Raw genomic sequence first — 22133 nt, 5'->3', positions numbered from 1 at the left:
GTTGTTGAAATTCAAATCTTCGGTCTGCTCTGTGTAGCAGCCGGTCTGCTCTGTGTCAGCCTGATCCCGTCAGATGTCAGAAGCTAAGCAGAGCAGATCTGGTTAGTACTTGGATGGGAGACCTCTTTGGAACACCAGCGGCTGTGTGTGTTTCTCCAGGTAAAACTGGAGTTGCGTCAGGAAGGGCATCCGGCGTAAAACTTGTGCCAATTACCAATGTGGATCTGGCTGTATCCGCTGTGGCGACCCCGAACAAAACTGGGAGCAGCCGAATGAACAACATCTGTGCCACTTCACCATGAAGCTATATAACTGGTGCTGCAACAGGAAAACATTTCACTATGTGCAGTTTCTCCAGACACAGAGGCTTTTTGGACTGAGTGTCTTTACGGCTACACCTCACTGGTCTCTTTTGACAATTGGCTGCTCCAGCCACATTTCCCACACAGTACCACACTGTTTGAATGTCTTTGTGATTGATGAACATGGTCTGCTGAAACATTTTGTCTCCTGTGCAGTTATTTCAATAACAAGCAAGATACTCACATATATCACATATCTGCTTAAAGCTTGGATTATTCTCTATCAGACAGTGTTGTTATTTTTCAATGTAGTCACCTTCCCTTTCCTTTTCCACACACTTAGGCCAAAGCCGGACAACTTTTTGCATCCTGTCAGTGAAGAAAGTGGGTGTCTTCTCTTGGCGCCAGTGACACACAACTGTTTGCACATCTGCATCATTAATTTAATGATGTCCCTTCAGGTGTTCTTTCAACTTGGGAAAAAGTAAAAAAGTCAGGCGGTGTGAGATTTGGACTGTGTGGCAGGTGTGATAAGAGCTCTTAAAATTTGAGCTGCTGCAGTGGGTCCTTGTGTGTGGATGAGTATTGTCATGGTGAACCCACTTCAGCTGTTCACAGCTTTTGCCAAGTGTCCACATATTGATCAGAGTTGACAGTGTTGTTGAGTCCCAAACATTCATTCATTCAAACAACAGACTATGCCATTGCAGCCACACATGATGCTGTGCATCTGTGGCTGTTATGGGCGCCCCCTACAGGCTTGATCATGCACACACGTCATGGAAGGATTTTTGCACTTCATATTCCTTGCCCACCTCCTGAGTGTTCTGCCATCCACACACGCATCATCAGAGAAAGCAGTCATTTGTCGATGAATGTCCACAGGTGCACAACCCTCCGCCATGAGGAATTCAATAACACATTCTTTCAAACGTACATCCACATATGTTGTCATCTTCTCCTGGCTCCTATGCATGTTACACTGGATGCAATTCTGTGCAAGCCTGAAATTGCAGGAGAAAATGTTTGTTGTAGTGATAGTCAGTAGGTAAAGGATTACTCTTGTACCTGTTTCACTTTGATACGTATTTGGCTTGTTATTGAAATAATGACATTGGATGCAGAATGTTTCTCTGATAGAACAGTTTGTAGAATTATTTGATCATACTGGTCTTTGTTGTTGGCATGTACTATAAAGAAATCAAAACATTAAGTTAATTGGTTATTTTTTTGAGTAAAATAGAAAAAGTGATTTGTGTTAGCAAACAAATATTTGGCCATTTCCAATGAGATGTTCTGATGAATAACTGATGTAATAATAATAATAATAATAATACATAAACCACTACATTTGTATACACATAAAGTCTACAGTGGTTAAATGCACTCATTTACTCACTCGTTCACTGTGGCTGGTGATCTGGTGAGGCTCTGCTGCAGTTCTTCCTGGGCCTTGTGTGAACCTCTCAACGCTGCAGTACTTGAAGGTTTAACAGCGATGTAGGATGGACTACAAATTAACTCTTCTAAAGTAATTTATTTACTAATTCTATGCTCCAGTAATTATCAGTGGAGACACACACTTCAGTGTTCCTGCTGCAAACAGCAGTATAAACTAATTTACAGTACAGAAGTGTATAGGAGACTGAACACAGTCAGATGTACATTATTTGATCCTTTACAAATGCTGGCTGTCCAGTAGGGGGAGATAGAGGCCCATCAGTGCATAATGCAGACTTGTACAGATGAAAAATCTCTTTACTACTATGAGGATTTTTGTGGAGTTTAATCACAAATTCTGATTTGTGTTTGACATATCTACTTCCCCATGAAGATTGTTCTGTTCATCTACTGTTCTTCTGCTGACAGAGTAAAATCAGCTGCAGGTGTGTTAAGCTGTGCAGAGGCTGAAAGGGACTTTGATAAGATTGTCCCATCATAAGGCTTACGGGAACATTTTTGTAAACAGAAGCAGAGCCGAGTGTGATGCTGCAAATTCAGCTGCACAAAGAACAAATACAGAGGCAGAGTAACTAAAAAATAAGACAGTGGACGGTTAATGTTCTGTGGAATGATCTTCCTGCGTCAATAAAACAGTCAGATATGTGCAGAGACTTTCAAGTCCAGACTTAATACACACTTACGAGGTCTGTCAATAAAGTATAGGTCCTTTTTATTTTTTTCAAAAACTATATGGATTTCATTTATATGTTTGTACGTCAGACATGCTTGAACCCTCGTACGCATACGTGAGTTTTTCCACGCCTGTCGGTGACGTCATTCGCCTGTGAGCACGCCTTGTGGGAGGGGTGGTCCAGCCCCCTCGTCAGAATTCCTTTGTCTGAGAAGTTGCTGAGAGACTGGCGCTTTGTTTGATAAAAATTTTTTCAAAACCTGTGAGGCACATCGAAGTGGACACGGTTCGAAAAATTCAGCTGGTTTTCGGTGAAAATTTTAACAGCTGATGAGAGATTTTGAGGTGATACTGTCGCTTTAAGGACTTCCCACGGAGCGGGACGTCGCGCAGCACCCCCAGGCGCCGTCCTCAGCCTGTTTCAAGCTGAAAACCTCCACATTTCAGGCTCTATTGATCCAGGACGTCGTGAGAGAACAGAGAAGTTTCAGAAGAAGTCGGTTTCAGCATTTTATCCAGATATTCCACTGTTAAAGGAGATTTTTTTAATGAAAGACGTGCGAACGGATTGTCGCGGCGGCGCCGCCACTGGAAAAACACCTCTGTTGGAAGCCTTAAGGACAAGTTGGAACATGCCCAGCTGTTAAACAATTTCTCAGATACTCACTCCACTGAAAGCCATCAAAAGCCGCCTGGATTTTACAAATGGTTATCAACACGGAGGTGTTTTTCCTGTGGCGGAGCGTCACGGCGGCTACGAGCCGACACTGCAATCCATCCGCACGTCTTTCATTAAAAAAATCTTCTTTAACAGTGGAATATCGGGATAAAATGCTGAAACCGACTTCTTCTGAAACTTCTCTGTTCTCTCACAACGTCCTGGATCAATAGAGCCTGAAATGTGGAGGTTTTCAGCTTGAAACAGGCTGACGACGGCGCCTGGGAGCGCTGCGCAACGTCCCGCTCCGTGGGAAGTCTTTAAAGTGACAGTATCACCTCAAAATCTCTCATCAGCCGTTAAAATTCTCACCGAAAACCAGCTGAATTTTTCGAACCGTGTCCACTTCGATGTGCCTCACAGGTTTTGAAAAAATTTTGATCAAACAAAGCGCCAGTCTCTCAGCAACTTCTCAGACAAAGGAATTCCGACGAGGGGCTGGATGACTCCTCCCACAAGGAGCGCTCACAGGCGAATGACGTCACCGACAGGCGTGGAAAAACTCACGCATGCGCACAAGGGTTCAAGCATGTCTGACATAAAAACATATGAATGAAATCCATATAGTTTTTGAAAAAAATGAAAAGGACCTATACTTTGACAGACCTCGTATTTTCCCTTTCGTATGGTTAGCATACTGGCATAGCATGTTACTATGCTTTTTACTCTTTTAATTCATTTTATTAGTAAACGGAGCGTGCCGTATTTGAGAAATTATATTATTATATTATTATTGTAATTATATGTTATTATATTGTTATTAATTATTATATTGTGTGCATGTTTTATTGTGCGCTCGTTTTATTATATTGTGCGCACGTTTTATTATATTTTGTGCACGTTTTATTATATTGTGCGCATGTTTTATTATATTGTGTGCTCATTTAATTATATTGTGCGCATGTTTTATTATATTGTGTGCTCATTATATTGCGCACGTTTTATTATATTGTGCACACGTTTTGTTATATTGTGCGCTCGTTTTATTATATTGTGTGCTTGTTTTGTTATATTGTGCGCACGTTTTATTGTGCGCATGTTTTATTATATTGTGCGCACGTCTTCTTATATTGTGCACACATTTTGTTATATTGTGTGCTCGTTTTATTATATTGTGCGCTCGTTTTGTTATATTATGCACTCATTTTATTATATTGTGCGCACATTTTATTATATTGTGTGCATGTTTTATTATATTGTGCCCACATTTTGTTATATTGTGTGCACGTTTTATTATATTGTTATATTATTATACATTTTAAGCATCGTTTGAGTAAAACAAGGACACGATCTACTTAAACGTAGCCACAATTTGTAAAATGTGCACTCAGTATTGTCTTGACACATAAATGTTGGCTAATAGTCAACAAACCAGGAGACAGTGTAATACATTTCCCCATTAGAAATGGATCTGGTCAATCAATCAATCAACTTGTTTCTTATATAGCGCCAAATCACAACAAACAGTTGCCCCAAGGCGCTCCACATTGCAAGGCAAGGCCATACAATAATTATGAAAAACCCCAACGGTCAAAACGACCCCCTATGAGCAAGCACTTGGCCACAGTGGGAAGGAAAAACTCCCTTTTAACAGGAAGAAACCTCCAGCAGAACCAGGCTCAGGGAGGGGCAGTCTTCTGCTGAGACTGGTTGTGGCTGAGGGAAAGAACCAGGAAAAAGAGATCGATCACTAATGATTAAATGCAGAGTGATGCATACGGAGCAAAAAGAGAAAGAAACAGTGCATCATGGGAACCCCCCCACAGTCTACGTCTAAAGCAACATAACCAAGGGATGGTCCAGGGTCACCCGATCCAGCCCTAACTATAAGCCTTAGCGAAAAGGAAAGTTTTAAGCCTAATCTTAAAAGTAGAGAGGGTATCTGTCTCCCTGATCTGAATTGGGAGCTGGTTCCACAGGAGAGGAGCCTGAAAGCTGAAGGCTCTGCCTCCCATTCTACTCTTACAAACCCTAGGAACTACAAGTAAGCCCGCAGTCTGAGAGCGAAGCGCTCTAATGGGTAATATGGTACTACGAGGTCCCTAAGATAAGATGGGACCTGATTATTCAAACCTTATAAGTAAGAAGAAGAATTTTAAATTCTATTCTAGCATTAACAGGAAGCCAATGAAGGGAGGCCAACACGGGTGAGATATGCTCTCTCCTGCTAGTCCCCGTCAGTACTCTAGCTGCAGCATTCTGAACCAACTGAGGCTTTTTAGGGAACTTTTAGGACAACCTGATAATAATGAATTACAATAGTCCAGCCTAGAGGAAATAAATGCATGAATTAGTTTTTCAGCATCACTCTGAGACAAGACCTTTCTGATTTTAGAGATATTGCGTAAATGCAAAAAGGCAGTCCTACATATTTGTTTAATATGCGCTTTGAATGACATATCCTGATCAAAAATAACTCCAAGATTTCTCACAGTATTACCAGAGATCAGGGAAATGCCATCCAGAGTAACGATCTGGTTAGACACCATGCTTCTAAGATTTGTGGGGCCAAGTACAATAACTTCAGTTTTATCTGAGTTTAAAAGCAGGAAATTAGAGGTCATCCATGTCTTTATGTCTGTAAGACAATCCTGCAGTTAGCTAATTGGTGTGTATCCTCTGGCTTCATGGATAGATAAAGCTGGGTATCATCTGCGTAACAATGAAAATTTAAGCAATACCGTCTAATAATACTGCCCAAGGGAAGCATGTATAAAGTGAATAAAATTGGTCCTAGCACAGAACCTTGTGGAACTCCATAATTAACTTTAGTCTGTGAAGAGGATTCCCCATTTACATGAACAAACTGTAATCTATTAGACAAATATGATTCAAACCACCGCAGCGCAATGCCTTTAATACCTATGACATGCTCTAATCTCTGTAATAAAAGTCAGGGTGTATCATCATGGTTTGGGCGCACAAGGACATATAGAGAACTCTAGCTACCCAGCATGGCATCATCTGGAGTTTAAGCACATTAAAAAGGATGCTGAGGGCGAAGCACGTCCCCGTCGTGAGGATGACAATTTAGGTCATATTATGGAGTTCATTTTTTTGGACAAAACGAAAACGTGCACACATTTTATTAATTCGAGGGCTCAATTAAAGGAAAACGTGCACGCGTTTTATTAATTCGAGGGCTCAATTAAAGGAAAACGTGCGCACGTTTTATTAATTCGAGGGTTTAATTAAAAGAAAATGTGTACATATTATCACGGCCAGGAAAACGTGCGCACAAATTATCATGGCCAGGAAAACGTGTGCACCTTTTATTAATTTGAGAGCACGTTTTATTCATTCGAGGGCTCAATTAAAGGGACACGTGCACAAATTATCATGCCCCTGCAAAAAATCACTTTAAGTGACCTCTCCCATGTTCCATACTTTCTGATGCCTGATTCTGTTCTTTCTTTCCTCTCTGTTTAAAGTGCGGCTCTATCCAGAGATGGGTGTGGTGTCTGGTTTCTGTTTCTGTACCCTCCTGTCCTGTGCACCAGCAACATTTCGTGTATATTCGTTTTGTGAATTGTTTTATAAATGTGTTGGTAGCATGGCCCAAGCAGAGGGTCACCCCTTTGAGTTTGGGCTGCTTGTGGTTTCTTCCTCAAATCATCAGAGTGAGTTTTTCCTTACCACTGTCACCTGTGTGCTGCTCTAGAGGTTGGTAAGGTTAGACCTTTCTTGTCTGAAGCGCCTTGAGGCAACTTTGTTGTGATTTGCTTATAAACTCTTGCTTGCCTCTACTGGTGGTTGGCTCTCACTGCAGTATTGTATCACTTCCTGTTCCGGAGCACAGCAGTGTTTTGCTGTATCTGTTAGTTGTTTAATCTGCGCAGTTAGATTGATCTAGTTAACTAGATAACGATTTGTTTCACAGTGTAATCTTCACGTGCCATAACTAAAGCACTCCCTCTGCTGAATCACCTCTAAATTATTTACATATTATTCACTTTGTGTGTTTTTAGGAATCCGCTAGCTTAACGCAGCTACTAGCTCTTAGCCGGTTTAGCATGGCGGCTTCTCCTGTCTCTCCCGCACTTTTCTGCTCTGGGTGTGAAATGTTAGTTATTCCTCGGCCTCCTTTAGCAGTAATGGTACTTGTAATAAGTGTAGCTTATTCGTAGCTTTGGAGGCCAGGCTGGGCGAATTGGAGACTCGGCTCCGCACCGTGGAAAATTCTACAGCTAGCCAGGCCCCTGTAGTCGGTGCGGATCAAGGTAGCTTAGCCACCCTTAGTTCCCTTCCAGCAGATCCTGAGCAGCCAGGAAAGCAGGCTGACTGGGTGACTGTGAGGAGGAAGCGTAGCCCTAAACAGAAGCCCCGTGTACACCGCCAACCCATTCACATTTCTAACCGTTTTTCCCCACTCGGCAACACACCCACCGAGGATCAAACTCTGGTTATTGGCGACTCTGTTTTGAGAAATGTGAAGTTAGCGACACCAGCAACCATAGTCAATTGTCTTCCGGGGGCCAGAGCAGGCGACATTGAAGGAAATTTGAAACTGCTGGCTAAGGCTAAGCGTAAATTTGGTAAGACTGTAATTCACGTCGGCAGTAATGACACCCGGTTACGCCAATCGGAGGTCACTAAAATTAACATTGAATCGGTGTGTAACTTTGCAAAAAAACAATGTCGGACTCTGTAGTTTTCTCTGGGCCCCTCCCCAATCGGACCGGGAGTGACATGTTTAGCCGCATGTTCTCTTTGAATTGCTGGCTGTCTGAGTGGTGTCCAAAAAATGAGGTGGGCTTCATAGATAATTGGCAAAGCTTCTGGGGAAAACCTGGTCTTGTTAGGAGAGACGGCATCCATCCCACTTGGATGGAGCAGCTCTCATTTCTAGAAATCTGGCCAATTTTCTTAAATCCTCCAAACCGTGACTATCCAGGGTTGGGACCAGGAAGCAGAGTTGTAGTCTTACACACCTCTCTGCAGCTTCTCTCCCCCTGCCATCCCCTCATTACCCCATCCCCGTAGAGACGGTGCCTGCTCCCAGACCACCAATAACCAGTAAAAATCTATTTAAGCATAAAAATTCAAAAAGAAAAAATAATATAGCACCTTCAACTGCACCACAGACTAAAACAGTTAAATGTGGTCTATTAAACATTAGGTCTCGCTCTTCTAAGTCCCTGTTAGTAAATGATATAATAATTGATCAACATATTGATTCATTCTGCCTTACAGAAACCTGGTTACAGCAGGATGAATATGTTAGTTTAAATGAGTCAACACCCCCGAGTCACACTAACTGCCGAATCTCGTAGCACGGGCCGAGGCGGAGGATTAGCAGCAATCTTCCATTCCAGCTTATTAATTAATCAAAAACCCAGACAGAGCTTTAATTCATTTGAAAGCTTGACTCTTAGTCTTGTCCATCCAAATTGGAAGTCCCAAAAACCAGTTTTATTTGTTATTATCTATCGTCCACCTGGTCGTTACTGTGAGTTTCTCTGTGAATTTTCAGACCTTTTGTCTGACTTAGTGCTTAGCTCAGATAAGATAATTATAGTGGGTGATTTTAACATCCACACAGATGCTGAGAATGACAGTCTCAACACTGCATTTAATCTATTATTAGACTCAATTGGCTTTGCTCAAAATGTAAATGAGTCCACCCACCACTTTAATCATACCTTAGATCTTGTTCTGACTATGGAAATTTAAGACTTAACAGTATTCCCTGAAAACTCACTTCTGTCTGATCATTTCTTAATAACATTTACATTTACTCTGATGGACTACCCAGCAGTGGGGAATAAGTTTCATAACACTAGAAGTCTTTCAGAAAGCGCTGTAACTAGGTTTAAGGATATGATTCCTTCTTTATGTTCTCTAATGCCATATACCAACACAGTGCAGAGTAGCTACCTAAACTCTGTAAGTGAGATAGAGTATCTCAACAATAGTTTTACATCCTCACTGAAGACAACTTTGGATGCTGTAGCTCCTCTGAAAAAGAGAGCTTTAAATCAGAAGTGCCTGACTCCATGGTATAACTCACAAACTCGCAGTTTAAAGCAGATAACCCGTAAGTTGGAGAGGAAATGGGGTCTCACTAATTTAGAAGATCTTCACTTAGCCTGGAAAAAGAGTCTGTTGCTCTATAAAAAAAAGCCCTCCGTAAAGCTAGGACATCTTACTACTCATCACTAATTGAAGAAAATAAGAACAACCCCAGGTTTCTTTTCAGCACTGTAGCCAGGCTGACAAAGAGTCAGAGCTCTATTGAGCCGAGTATTCCTTTAACTTTAACTAGTAATGACTTCATGACTTTCTTTGCTAATAAATTTTAACTATTAGAGAAAAAATTACTCATAACCATCCCAAAGACGTATCGTTATCTTTGGCTGCTTTCAGTGATGGTGGTATTTGGTTAGACTCTTTCTCTCCGATTGTTCTGTCTGAGTTATTTTCATTAGTTACTTCCTCCAAACCATCAACATGTCTATTAGACCCCATTCCTACCAGGCTGCTCAAGGAAGCCCTACCATTAATTAATGCTTCGATCTTAAATATGATCAATCTATCTTTATTAGTTGGCTATGTACCACAGGCTTTTAAGGTGGCAGTAATTAAACCATTACTTAAAAAGCCATCACTTGACCCAGCTATCTTAGCTAATTATATGCCAATCTCCAACCTTCCTTTTCTCTCAAAAAGTCTTGAAAGGGTAGTTGTAAAACAGCTAACTGATCATCTGCAGAGGAATGGTCTATTTGAAGAGTTTCAGTCAGGTTTTAGAATTCATCATAGTACAGAAACAGCATTAGTGAAGGTTACAAATGATCTTCTTATGGCCTCGGAGAGTGGACTCATCTCTGTGCTTGTTCTGTTAGACCTCAGTGCTGCTTTTGATACTGTTGACCATAAAATTTTATTACAGAGATTAGAGCATGCCATAGATATTAAAGGCCCTGCGCTGCAGTGGTTTGAATCATATTTATCTAATAGATTACAATTTGTTCATGTAAATGGGGAATCTTCTTCACAGACTAAGGTTAATTATGGAGTTCCACAAGGTTCTGTGCTAGGACCAATTTTATTCATTTTATACATGTTTCTCTTAGGCAGTATTATTAGACGGCATTGCTTAAATTTTCATTGTTACGCAGATGATACCCAGCTTTATCTATCCATGAAGCCAGAGGACACACACCAATTAGCTAAACTGCAGGATTGTCTTACAGACATAAAGACATGGATGACCTCTAATTTCCTGCTTTTAAACTCAGATTAAACTGAAGTTATTGTACTTGGCCCCACAAATCTTAGAAACATGGTGTCTAACCAGATCCTTACTCTGGATGGCATTACCCTGACCTCTAGTAATACTGTGAGAAATCTTGGAGTCATTTTTGATCAGGATATGCCATTCAATGCGCATATTAAACAAATATGTAGGACTGCTTTTTTGCATTTGCGCAATATCTCTAAAATTAGAAAGGTCTTATCTCAGAGTGATGCTGAAAAACTAATTCATGCATTTATTTCCTCTAGGCTGGACTATTGTAATTCATTATCAGGTTGTCCTAAAAGTTCCCTGAAAAGCCTTCAGTTAATTCAAAATGCTGCAGCTAGAGTGCTGACAGGGACTAGAAGGAGAGAGCATATCTCACCCATATTGGCCTCTCTTCATTGGCTTCCTGTTAATTCTAGAATAGAATTTAAAGTTCTTCTTCTTACCTATAAGGTTTTGAATAATCAGGTCCCATCTTATCTTAGGGACCTCATAGTACCATATCACCCCAATAGAGCGCTTCGCTCTCAGACTGCAGGCTTACTTGTAGTTCCTAGGGTTTGTAAGAGTAGAATGGGAGGCAGAGCCTTCAGCTTTCAGGCTCCTCTCCTGTGGAACCAGCTCCCAATTCAGATCAGGGAGATAGACACCCTCTCTACTTTTAAGATTAGGCTTAAAACTTTCCTTTTTGCTAAAGCTTATAGTTAGGGCTGGATCAGGTGACCCTGAACCATCCCTTAGTTATGCTGCTATAGACTTAGACTGCTGGGGGGTTCCCATGATGCACTGAGTGTTTCTTTCTCTTTTTGCTCTGTATGCACCACTCTGCATTTAATCATTAGTGATTGATCTCTGCTCCCCTCCTCAGCATGTCTTTTTCCTGGTTCTCTCCCTCAGCCCCAACCAGTCCCAGCAGAAGACTGCCCCTCCCTGAGCCTGGTTCTGCTGGAGGTTTCTTCCTGTTAAAAGGGAGTTTTTCCTTCCCACTGTTGCCAAGTGCTTGCTCACAGGGGGTCGTTTTGACCGTTGGGGTTTTTCCGTAATTATTGTATGGCCTTGCCTTACAATATAAAGCGCCTTGGGGCAACTGTTTGTTGTGATTTGGTGCTATATAAATAAAATTGATTTGATTTGATTTGGTGCTATATAAATGAAAATAAATTGAAAATTGAAATTGAAATTAAGTTCTGTCACCTAAACAGTTTCCATATTGCCACAGGATTTATAGGACACTCTTAGAAATGTGCATTACCTCCCAAATGAAAGACACCTCCTTCAGATTATTTCATAAAGTTTGGCTCACAAAGTGGTCAAAATTTGACCAGTGAAAATAATGTGCGTTAATTTTTAATATAAAATTGCAGAAGGAAAGCCATTTTTTCTTTGCCTTGTAGTAACGGGTGGAAGTCAAAGTGTTTTTGATGGTAATGGCTTTTATCTTCATTTTTCATGTTGTTGTTGAGTTCACACAGATGTCATTTGTAGGTTTTGATACCAATGAAGCTTTCTAACTTGACATAATTACTAATTGTGCTTTTTTTTTTGAGGAAATAAAGAATGTATACAGTTCATCCAGAAAGTATTCACCGTGCTTCACTTTTTCCACATTTTGTTAAATGGTAAATATAAATGGACTGCATTTATTTAGCACTTTCCATCTGCATCAGATGCTCAAAGCACTTTACAAATAATGCCTCACATTCATCCTGATGTGAGGGTGCTGCCATACAAGGTACTCACTACACACCGGGAGCAAATGAAAATGAAATTTATTGCATTTTGAAGTAAGGCTGTAACGTAACACAATGTGGAAAAGTGAAGTGATTTAAATAATTTCCAGATGCTATTTCAAGTTTTTCTACCCACAGTTACTCATTAAAGAATCAAATGAAGTAAACTGATGCAAAAAAAAAAAAAAAAAAAAAAAAAAAAAAAAAATCATGAATGCATTTATCAAAACAAAATATGGCCATCAGGTATTACGAAGACTTGCCATCCATCAGTCTGGCCATCTGTTGGTCTGTCCGTCTGTGCTCGGCATAAGTCCATTCCTATTATGGTCAGGTTCTTCAAATTCACAGGGAACATTCTTGGGACATAGACTTTGGTCAAGTTCAAAGTTGGCTAACCCTGACCTATTTTAAGAGGTCAAAAGGTCACATTCTCTTTCCTATTTTTATGCTGTGCATCATGCAAATACATTTTTTTGGGGGGGGGGGGGGGGGTGTGTGACAGCCAATCAGAGTAGACAGGTACCGTAACATCACTGGCTGGTCTCTCTCTGGCTGATAATTTAATATGGTGGAATCTGCGAAACAGTTTCGCTTCTCTGTAAATCTAACGTGTCTCAGACAGTATATTATGTAAAAGCTAGTGAGAAATAAGCTCCTCTAAAACTGAAAATGCTATTTTTGTAACCTGATAACACCTATGGAGTGATTTACAAGATATCTCGCGGACGTTACCGTGCACGTGCAGTCAAAGATAACTTACGGTCTTTTCAAAAGCTCATGTATGCGCACAAGCACGCCCTCATGCACACGCCATTAAAATGTAAGTAAAATACTATTTATGATTGATTCATTCATTTATTCATTGAGTTTATTCTGCAACATCAGTATAAACATACAGAGGTGAATGTATCAATAATACCAGATAACAGAATGAAGTATAAACGCTTATTTCCATTGTGTTCCTTGTGAAATTATCATGTGACAAAATGGAGGGGTTTGGTTGAACATCTATAAATTATAAATAAGACAATAGGATCTTAATAATTAATGTAAATAACAATATTCATAAACACACATATACCAATTGAACAACTGCAAATGATAAAGACTATGTCTATACAGCCAAGGGTATTTTAGCATTGCGTTATATTTTAATTTGGAGGGACACTAATGGAATTTTAAAAGTGCTCAAAAGGAGCTTTGTGAAGTGGCAATATATATATATATATATATATATATATATATATATATATATATATATATATATATATATATATATATATATATATATATATATATATATATATAATGAAAGAAATTAGTACATACAGGTACAATTTCAGATATAGGTACTATCATATCCAATTTTTTGATTTATGCTCATACTTAAAACCATACTCACTCCTGAATATAGTTGCCAGGCACTTTTCCAAGTGCATCTACATAAAACAAACTCCATATGAGTCAAAAGCATTGGAAAAAATTGTACAGTATTTAATCAATTTAACTTTTCTTTTCTGGGAAAGTACTTAACCATCTCTCTGTTGTGGTTGGGATAGTGAGGTAGCAGTGACAACTGTTTTATCAGCCATACCCTTCAACTCCTCCTCGCCATCCCAAAGCACATACAGGCCAGATAAAATATACATGTATAATCTTGGCATTGTGTTTTGAGTCTACCCTGGGATGTTTTCCCAGTAGGACAAAGAAATAGTCAACATTCTCAACAATAAAGATTTGCTTGCAAGTTTTTCATTGTTGAACCCATGGGAATGTCTTAAAGTAAGACCTCATGTGCTTTACAAAAGATGTGCTGGTGGGCAATGAGCCATGATACAGTAAAGGAAGAATATACACATCACTACAGATATGTTAACAACCAAGACTGATGGGAAAAGGTGACTCAAAGAAGAATGCAACCTTTTTTATTGTGGTTAAGCAGAATACCAAGCCTCTCATATAACATAAGAAGGTTTGAAGTGGGTAGTTTTGTAATGTAATGAAGTAGAAATACTTTGTTACTGTACTTAAGTAGAATTTTGACATATCTGTACTTTATTTACATTTATGGTGTTGTGTGTTGGGGGGTTTGGCTGGATGTTTTTGTGTTGTTTTCTTTTCTTTGCTCTCCAGGTGGTATGCAAACTGGTTTTTGTCTGTGGAGAAGGTGCTGGCAGAAGAGTCCTTCACCCTCATCAGCATGATTTGCAGCACCTGTGGATGATGCTCACGTGCAAACTTAAAGACTTTCAGCTGAAGCAGATAATGAGATGGCGTTCTGCATATAAGCCATGAGTGATTCAAGCAGAATTGCCGGGAACTCGACCTTGTGACGTTCGTTTGTGAGACGCTGAGGACCGCGCCTGGGTTTGACACATCGTGCCTGTGAAGGAGGACGGGTGAGGGACACATGCTATCAGCACACATCAGAGGTGATTGATTGTCTGAATAAGTGTTAATAGTAATTTAGTATTTTATTACGCAGTATATTTGAACATTGATGAGAATTGTGCAGCTCGCTTCTCACGGCCATGGCGTGCGGACTAATGATCCTCCACCTGTTGTGAGAAGCTGCTCATTTACATAAAGCTTAAATTCAGACCTGAATGTGTTGCTGATAGTGTGTGCCTTTGAAGGATATTAGTTGTAGCTGTTGACTTACCTCACCTCTTCTATCCTTCACAGAGTCAGTTTGTCGTGTCCACCTGGGGGGTGTTTGGTGGTGAATGTGAGTCCAGAAGCTCCGGGCTTCGATCCCTTTGGGCGCTGGAGAGCGCGCCGTCCTTCACTCCGCCAGACAAACCCTATTTTATGTTGTACACCGAGTATTGCACAAGAGGGAAAAATAAAATTGTTTTGTTTTTGGAACCGCTTCCTAGTTATTTAGCGCTGGGTTCAGTCAGACGCAGGTCCGCTCCTCAACCCGCGTCGGCACATAACATATGGTGACTTTCACTTTTACTCCACTACATTTTCTCATTAAAATGTATACTTTTACTCTGATACATGTCCCCGAAAGGACATGTCGCACTGAAATCATACAACCCCTGGCAAAAAGTATGGAATCACCGGCCTCGGAGGATGTTCATTCAGTTGTTTAATTTTGTAGAAAAAAAGCAGATCACAGACATGACACAAAACTAAAGTCATTTCAAATGGCAACTTTCTGGCTTTAAGAAACACTATAAGAAATCAAGAAAAAAAGATTGTGGCAGTCAGTAACGGTTACTTTTTTAGACCAAGCAGAGGAAAAAAATATGGAATCACTCAATTCTGAGGAAAAAATTATGGAATCACCCTGTAATTTTTCATCCCCAAAACTAACACCTGCATCAAATCAGATCTGCTCGTTAGTCTGCATCTAAAAAGGAGTGAACACACCTTGGAGAGCTGTTGCACCAAGTGGACTGACATGAATCATGGCTCCAACATGAGAGATGTCAATTGAAACAAAGGAGAGGATTATCAAACTCTTAAAAGAGAGTAAATCATCACGCAATGTTGCAAAAGATGTTGGTTGTTCACAGTCAGCTGTGTCTAAACTCTGGACCAAATACAAACAACATGGGAAGGTTGTTAAAGGCAAACATACTGGTAGACCAAGGAAGACAAAGCGTCAAGACAGAAAACTTAAAGCAATATGTCTCAAAAATCGAAAAATGCACAACAAAACAAAAGGAAAGAATGGGAGGAAACTGGAGTCAACGTCTGTGACCGAACTGTAAGAAACCGCCTAAAGGAAATGGGATTTACATACAGAAAAGCTAAACAAAAGGCATCATTCACACCTAAACAGAAAAAAAACAAGGTTACAATGGGCTAAGGAAAAGCAATTGTGGACTGTGGATGACTGGATGAAAGTCATATTCAGTGATGAATCTCGAATCTGCATTGGGCAAGGTGATGATGCTGGAACTTTTGTTTGGTGCCTTTCCAATGAGATTTATAAAGATGACTGCCTGAAGAGAACATGTAAATTTCCACAGTCATTGATGATATGGGGCTGCATGTCAGGTAAAGGCACTGGGCAGATGGCTGTCATTATTTCATCAATAAATGCACAAGTTTATGTTGATATTTTGGACAATTGAAAGGATGTTTGGGGATGATGAAATCATTTTTCAAGATGATAATGCATCTTGCCATAGAGCAAAAACTGCAAAAACATTCCTTGCAAAAAGACACATAGGGTCAATGTCATGGCATAGGGTCAATGTCAATGAGCAGATCTGATTTGATGCAGGTGTTAATTTGGGGGATGAAAATTTACAGGGTGATTCCATAATTTTTTCCTCAGAATTGAGTGATTCCATATTTTTTTCCTCTGCTTGGTCTAAAAAAGTAACCGTTACTGACTGCCACAATCTTTTTTTCTTGATTTCTTATAGTGTTTCTTAAAGCCAGAAAGTTGCCATTTGAAATGACTTTAGTTTTGTGTCTGTGATCTGCTTTTTTTCTACAAAATTAAACAACTGAATGAACATCCTCTGAGGCCGGTGATTCCATAATTTTTGCCAGGGGTTGTAGCAATTTAGATTTAAGCTGTTAGTGGCCATCCGCTGCTCCACCAGGATTACTTTGTGCACTTCTGTGACCGGTTTCAAAGTATATGGCATTCGCAGCAAACAGCTATGGAGACTTCCAAAAACAAAGTACTAGTGAGTACTCGAGTGTTTCCGACAGGTGATGTAGTTAATAGAAGCGTCCCAGCGTGCGCTTCAGTGAGCTGAGGCACAGATTAATTCTAAAGTTTACATAAGTGTGATGTTGTGTTATGATGACTCATTTTTAAGTGTTAATTGTTCATTTTCATGCAGTCACGGTAAAAGCAGCAGCTGTGAGAAAATTTAGTGCACCTGCGGCAATTAGTCATAAATGCAGCCTGTTAAAATCGTGTCTGATAAAACACTAATAAGTGTTGTATATAACTGTGAACAATCTAATAAATATATATCTGTGTCATCACGGAGACATTCCACGCCCATTAACTGGCAATACACAGCTGACATGCGGGTTAAAACAGTGTAACAGCTGTTTTAGCCGGCATGTCAGCTGTTTTTTTATTAAGGGATTATTCAACATTAATTCTCCTCGTTCCTTATAGAGATTGACAGTTTTATGACATTTGAGAAGAGTCTACAAGCTTAATACTCAAGCCCGTATATAGAGGGGGTTCAGGGGGTTCAGGGGGGACGCGCGGAATTCCTCTGCACGTCTGTCTCAATGTGCCGAAAAAGTGCTGATGTCCACGTCTTCCGCAATTCCTGTGACGACGTCCCGGATCAACACAGCGTCCAGTGTGGAAATGAATCGCATATTTCACTGTTACAGGAGTATTTGTCATGGAAAGAGGAGCGGAGGAATTCCGCGCATCGCGGTGGAGCCGCATGGCGCAAAGCAAGGCCGTGATGAAGCCTCACAGGACATGTCCTGGCATGTCCAGCTCATTCACAATTTCTCGGATATTCACACGACTGAAAAGCCACCGAAAGCCGTCTGAAAGCCATCTGAAAGCCATCCTGTGAGACCAACACGGAGGTGCTTTTGTCCCGTGCCATTCCCGGCTCTGTGGCGTATCCCTCCACTTCTCTTTCCATGAAAAAAACTCCTGTAATAGTGGAATGTGCCGAAAAAGTCTTGATGTCCACGTCTTCTGCCATTTTTGTGGAAGTCAGACGACGTCCTGGATCAACAAAGCGTTCACGCTGGAAATGATCTGGTTGTTTCAGCGGGGTGTTAGCCTGTCGAGTGCGCCGCGCTCTCAGATGCTGTGGGCGGTCTTTAAGACAGCTGGAGCACTCCTTAATCTGTATAATCCCCATAAAATCGTCCCTGAAAGCCATCTGAATTGTCCGAATGGTGTCCACCTGGAGGTCTCTCACAGTTTCTGGAAAAATTTGATGCAGCAAAGCTCCAAATCGTTCAGACATTTATTCGCAATAAAAATCCGACGAGAGAGGTGGACCACTGCTCACACAAAGCCTGCTCACAGGCGAATGACGCAACCGACAGGCGTGAAAAAACTCACGCATGCGCACGAAGGTTCAAGTTTGGCTGATGCAATCACACGTGATTCAAATCCATATGGTTTTTGCAAAAAATAAAAAGGTCGGATACTTTTCTAACAGACCTCGTATAAAAGAAATTTGATTAGGCAATGCCTGTTTGCAGAGGTGAAAGTAATTAGGCTGGGGCGCAGCAGACACAATCCTCTCTTTAATCGGAGCACAGCGCCTTTCTCTCCTGCAGCATCAAGTGTCGTGTTTGACATAAAACACGTTTAAAAGATGAAAAATAAAACATGACTGGTTGAATCAGGGTCCCCGCTGAGGAAGAGGAGACCGTGGAGGGTGAAAACCATATGCGCTTTGGATTCCAAATGTGCACACACTGACGCACACACACACACACACACACACACGGATTGGCTCCCGCTAGAGTCCAGCGCATCTGAGTTAATGCACACTTAAGGGGAAAACTGACAAAACTGGCCGGCGTGTCTGTTTCGTTTTATTTTATTTGAAATTTTCGCATATTCAAGAGCACAAAGAGTGTGTTTGGTTGCTTTGCAGTGGTTTGTTGTGGTGACAAAGTTTGCAGTGGTTTGTTGTGGTGAAAAGTTGTTGTTTTTTTTGTTTTTTTTTACTTTTCCTTAAATTTGGCACAACTGTGTAGCTATAAATGACTGGTCTGTTTCACAAGGGCCTGGCTGTTGTGTTTAACAGGAAAATGAGTGTGTGGGGAGCTTCCAGTAAAACAACTGCGTATTCAGAAAAAGAACGACAGCTTTCTGTACAGCTGTATACATCCACCTGCTTCACTCATCCCTTCACCAACACCAACTGCTTGGCCACAGGCTGAAGCACCCTGCTGGTTCTTTTCATGTCGCTGTTTCATTCTCCACTTGTTTTGGATTTTACTTTTACTCAATACTTTTACTTTAAGTACATTTTATATGCGAATTTTACTTTTGATACTTAAGTACAGTAAGTATCAGATACTTTAAGACTTTTACCCAAGTAATATTTTTAAAGGAGACTTTTAACTTTTACCAAAGTAATTTTATGCTAAGACACTTGTGCTTTCACTCAAGTATCACTTTGAGGTACTGTATACAAGACTGGAAACAGATTATGAGCCTTGAGGGTAGACAAGGTGGTGTTTGTTAGATGATTAGGTTACTTGCCTTTATGTGTGGTTAATGATTCCCAGTCTGTAAATACTGGGATCAAAATGCTATATTTCTCCAAACCTACCCCTCATCCCATCCGTCACAGAGGGTGATGGCTTGGTCCTCACAGATGCATCTGTTGTACTGTCCTGTTAGACTGGCTACTCGAGCAGTTGTACACAACTGATCCTCCTGCCGCGTTGCTGGCATTTTCAGCGTCAGGTTTCTGGTGGCTGCCAATCAGCTGCAAGTCAAGAACAATTAGTAAGATTGCAAAGATGGGGAAACAGCTGAGGGTGAGGAAAACTCATGGGTTCTAATTTAAATAGATCAAAGGGGCACCACCTGCTTAGAAACAGGAAATGTAATATTCAATATTAATCAGTCGTTGATCTGAAAGTCATAAATTCTGGATTAAACATTTGTCTTCAACTGGACACAAGACAATCGGTGTAATATTTACAGAATTTTTTTCACATATGTGCAGGTATAAACACAGGTGACTGAGAATCTGAAAATATGGACAATGATTTGTATTTTATTAGTGACATGATATGTTGATGAGACGTGAAAAGCAAGGAATAAGAAAAGAACAAGGCACTAAATATAGCAATGAATAAGAACTATAAGCACTCGGAGAGCGCAAACCTCTGCTAAGGCCATAGGGTCACTGATGTCACATGGAATACCCTTTGGCAAAGAAACTTATTCCACGTTGTTTCACGCATCTACCATCATTTTTCAAATTCAGTGGTTAACCCTCTGGGGTCCTCGGGCATTTTTTGGACAGTTCACTCGCCTGGCATAAATGTTTGATTATTGCTGTTAACAGATCTCCCTGCATCCTACAATCAGGTTTTATGTCTCTTTTTTCAGGAAAACCTGTACTTTCAAAATATATATGCTATAGTTGTGTTTTATAAGTGTAATAAAGGTTTACAATCAGAAATATGCAAGGAAAAAGTAAAGCGGAAATAATTTTCCACACACATTTATTCAAAACACACAGCAAACTATAATAAACTAGTAACACATTCATCCATCCATCCATTTTCTTCCGCTTTATCCGGAGTTGGGTCGCAGGGGCAGCAGCTCAAGCAAAGCCGCCCAGACCTCCCGATCCACACACACCTCCCCCAGCTTCTCCGGGGGAACCCCAAGGCGTTCCCAAGCCAGCCGAGAGATGTAGTCCCTCCAGCGTGTCCTGGGTCTTCCCCGGGGCCTCCTCCCAATGGGACGTGCCCGGAACACCTCTCCAGCGAGGCATCCAGGGGGCATCCGGAAAAGATGCCCGAGCCACCTCAACTGACTCCTTTGGACGTGGAGGAGCAGCGGCTCGACTCTGAGCTCCTCCCGAGTGACAGAGCTCCTCACCCTATCTCTAAGGGAGCGCCCAGCCACCCTGCGGAGGAAACTCATCTCGGCCGCTTGTACTCGCGATCTCGTTCTTTCAGTCATGAGCCAAATCTCATGACCATAGGTGAGGATCAGAACATAGAGCGATCGGTAAATCGAGAGCTTTGCCCCCATACTCAGCTCTCTCTTCACCATGATGGTCCGATACAGCGACTGCATCACTGCAGATGCTGCACCCATCCGTCTATCAATCTCACGCTCCATCCGTCCCTCACTCGTGAACAAGACCCCGAGATACTTAAACTCCTCCACTTGAGGCAAGGACACTCCACCGACCTGAAGAGGGCAAAGCACCTTTTTATGGTCGAGAACCATGGCGTCGGATTTAGAGGTGCTGATTTTCATCCTGGACGCTTCACACTCAGCTGCAAACCGCCCCAGTGCACGCTGAAGGTCCTGATTTGACGAAGCCAACAGAACCACATCATCCGCAAACAGCAGAGATGAGATTCTGTGGTTCCCAAACCAGACCCCCTCTACACCCTGGCTGCGCCTAGAAATTCTGTCCATAAAAATAATGAACAGAACCTGTGACAAAGGGCAGCCCTGGCGGAGGCCAACGTGCACTGGAAACAAGTTTGGCTTACTACCAGCAATGCGAACCAAGCTCCTGCTGTGGTCGTACAGGGACCGGATAGCCCTTAGCAAAAGACCCCGGACCCTGTACTCCCGGAGCACTCCCCACAGGGTGCCCCGAGGGACACGGTCGAACGCCTTCTCCAGATCCACAAAACACATGTGGACTGGTTGGGCGAACTCCCATGAACCCTTGAGCACCCAATGGAGCGTGTAGAGCTGGTCCAGTGTGCTGCGACCAGGACGAAAACCACACTGCTCCTCCTGAATCCGAGGTTCGACCATCGGTCCAATTCTCCTCTCCAGTACTCTGGAATAGACCTTACTGGGGAGGCTGAGGAGTGTGATCCCCCTATAGTTGGAACACACCCTCCGGTCCCGCTTCTTAAACAGAGGGACCACCACCCCGGTCTGCCAATCCAGAGGCACTGTCCCCGAACGCCACGCGATCTTGCAGAGGCGTGTCAGCCAAGACAGTCCCACAACATCCAGAGACTTAAGGTACTCAGGACAGATTTCATCCACCCCAGGAGCCTTGCCACCGAGGAGCTTTCTAACCACCTCGGTGACTTCGGCCTGGGTAATGGATGAGTCCGCCTCTGAGTCCCCAGTCTCTGCTTCCGCTTCAGAAGACGTGACGATGGGATTGAGGAGATCCTCGAAGTACTCCTTCCACCGCCCGACTACATCCCCAGTCAGGGTCAACAGCTCCCCACCTGCACCGTAAACAGGAGGAGTACAAAGATGGTGGATGGTGGCTCAAATGTCCACGGAGTTACCTTTTCAGCAAAAAAAAAGTAAGTTTCTATCTTGTATAATTAAAAAGTTATTTTTAAT

At 41.6% G+C, this 22133-nt stretch overlaps 1 long non-coding RNA gene across 1 annotated transcript; it reads left to right on the top strand.

The window, feature by feature from the left end:
• Positions 1-775: 775 nt before the first annotated feature.
• LOC117519734 lies at positions 776-16811 on the top strand. The gene is made up of 3 exons (XR_004563397.1): positions 776-786; positions 2464-2468; positions 16661-16811. It is a non-coding gene; the product is annotated as an uncharacterized LOC117519734 (long non-coding RNA).
• Positions 16812-22133: the final 5322 nt, after the last annotated feature.

This window comes from Thalassophryne amazonica, chromosome 1, assembly GCF_902500255.1.
Source record: "Thalassophryne amazonica chromosome 1, fThaAma1.1, whole genome shotgun sequence".
Lineage (NCBI taxonomy): Eukaryota > Metazoa > Chordata > Actinopteri > Batrachoidiformes > Batrachoididae > Thalassophryne > Thalassophryne amazonica.
This window is presented reverse-complemented; position numbering and strand designations above follow the sequence as displayed.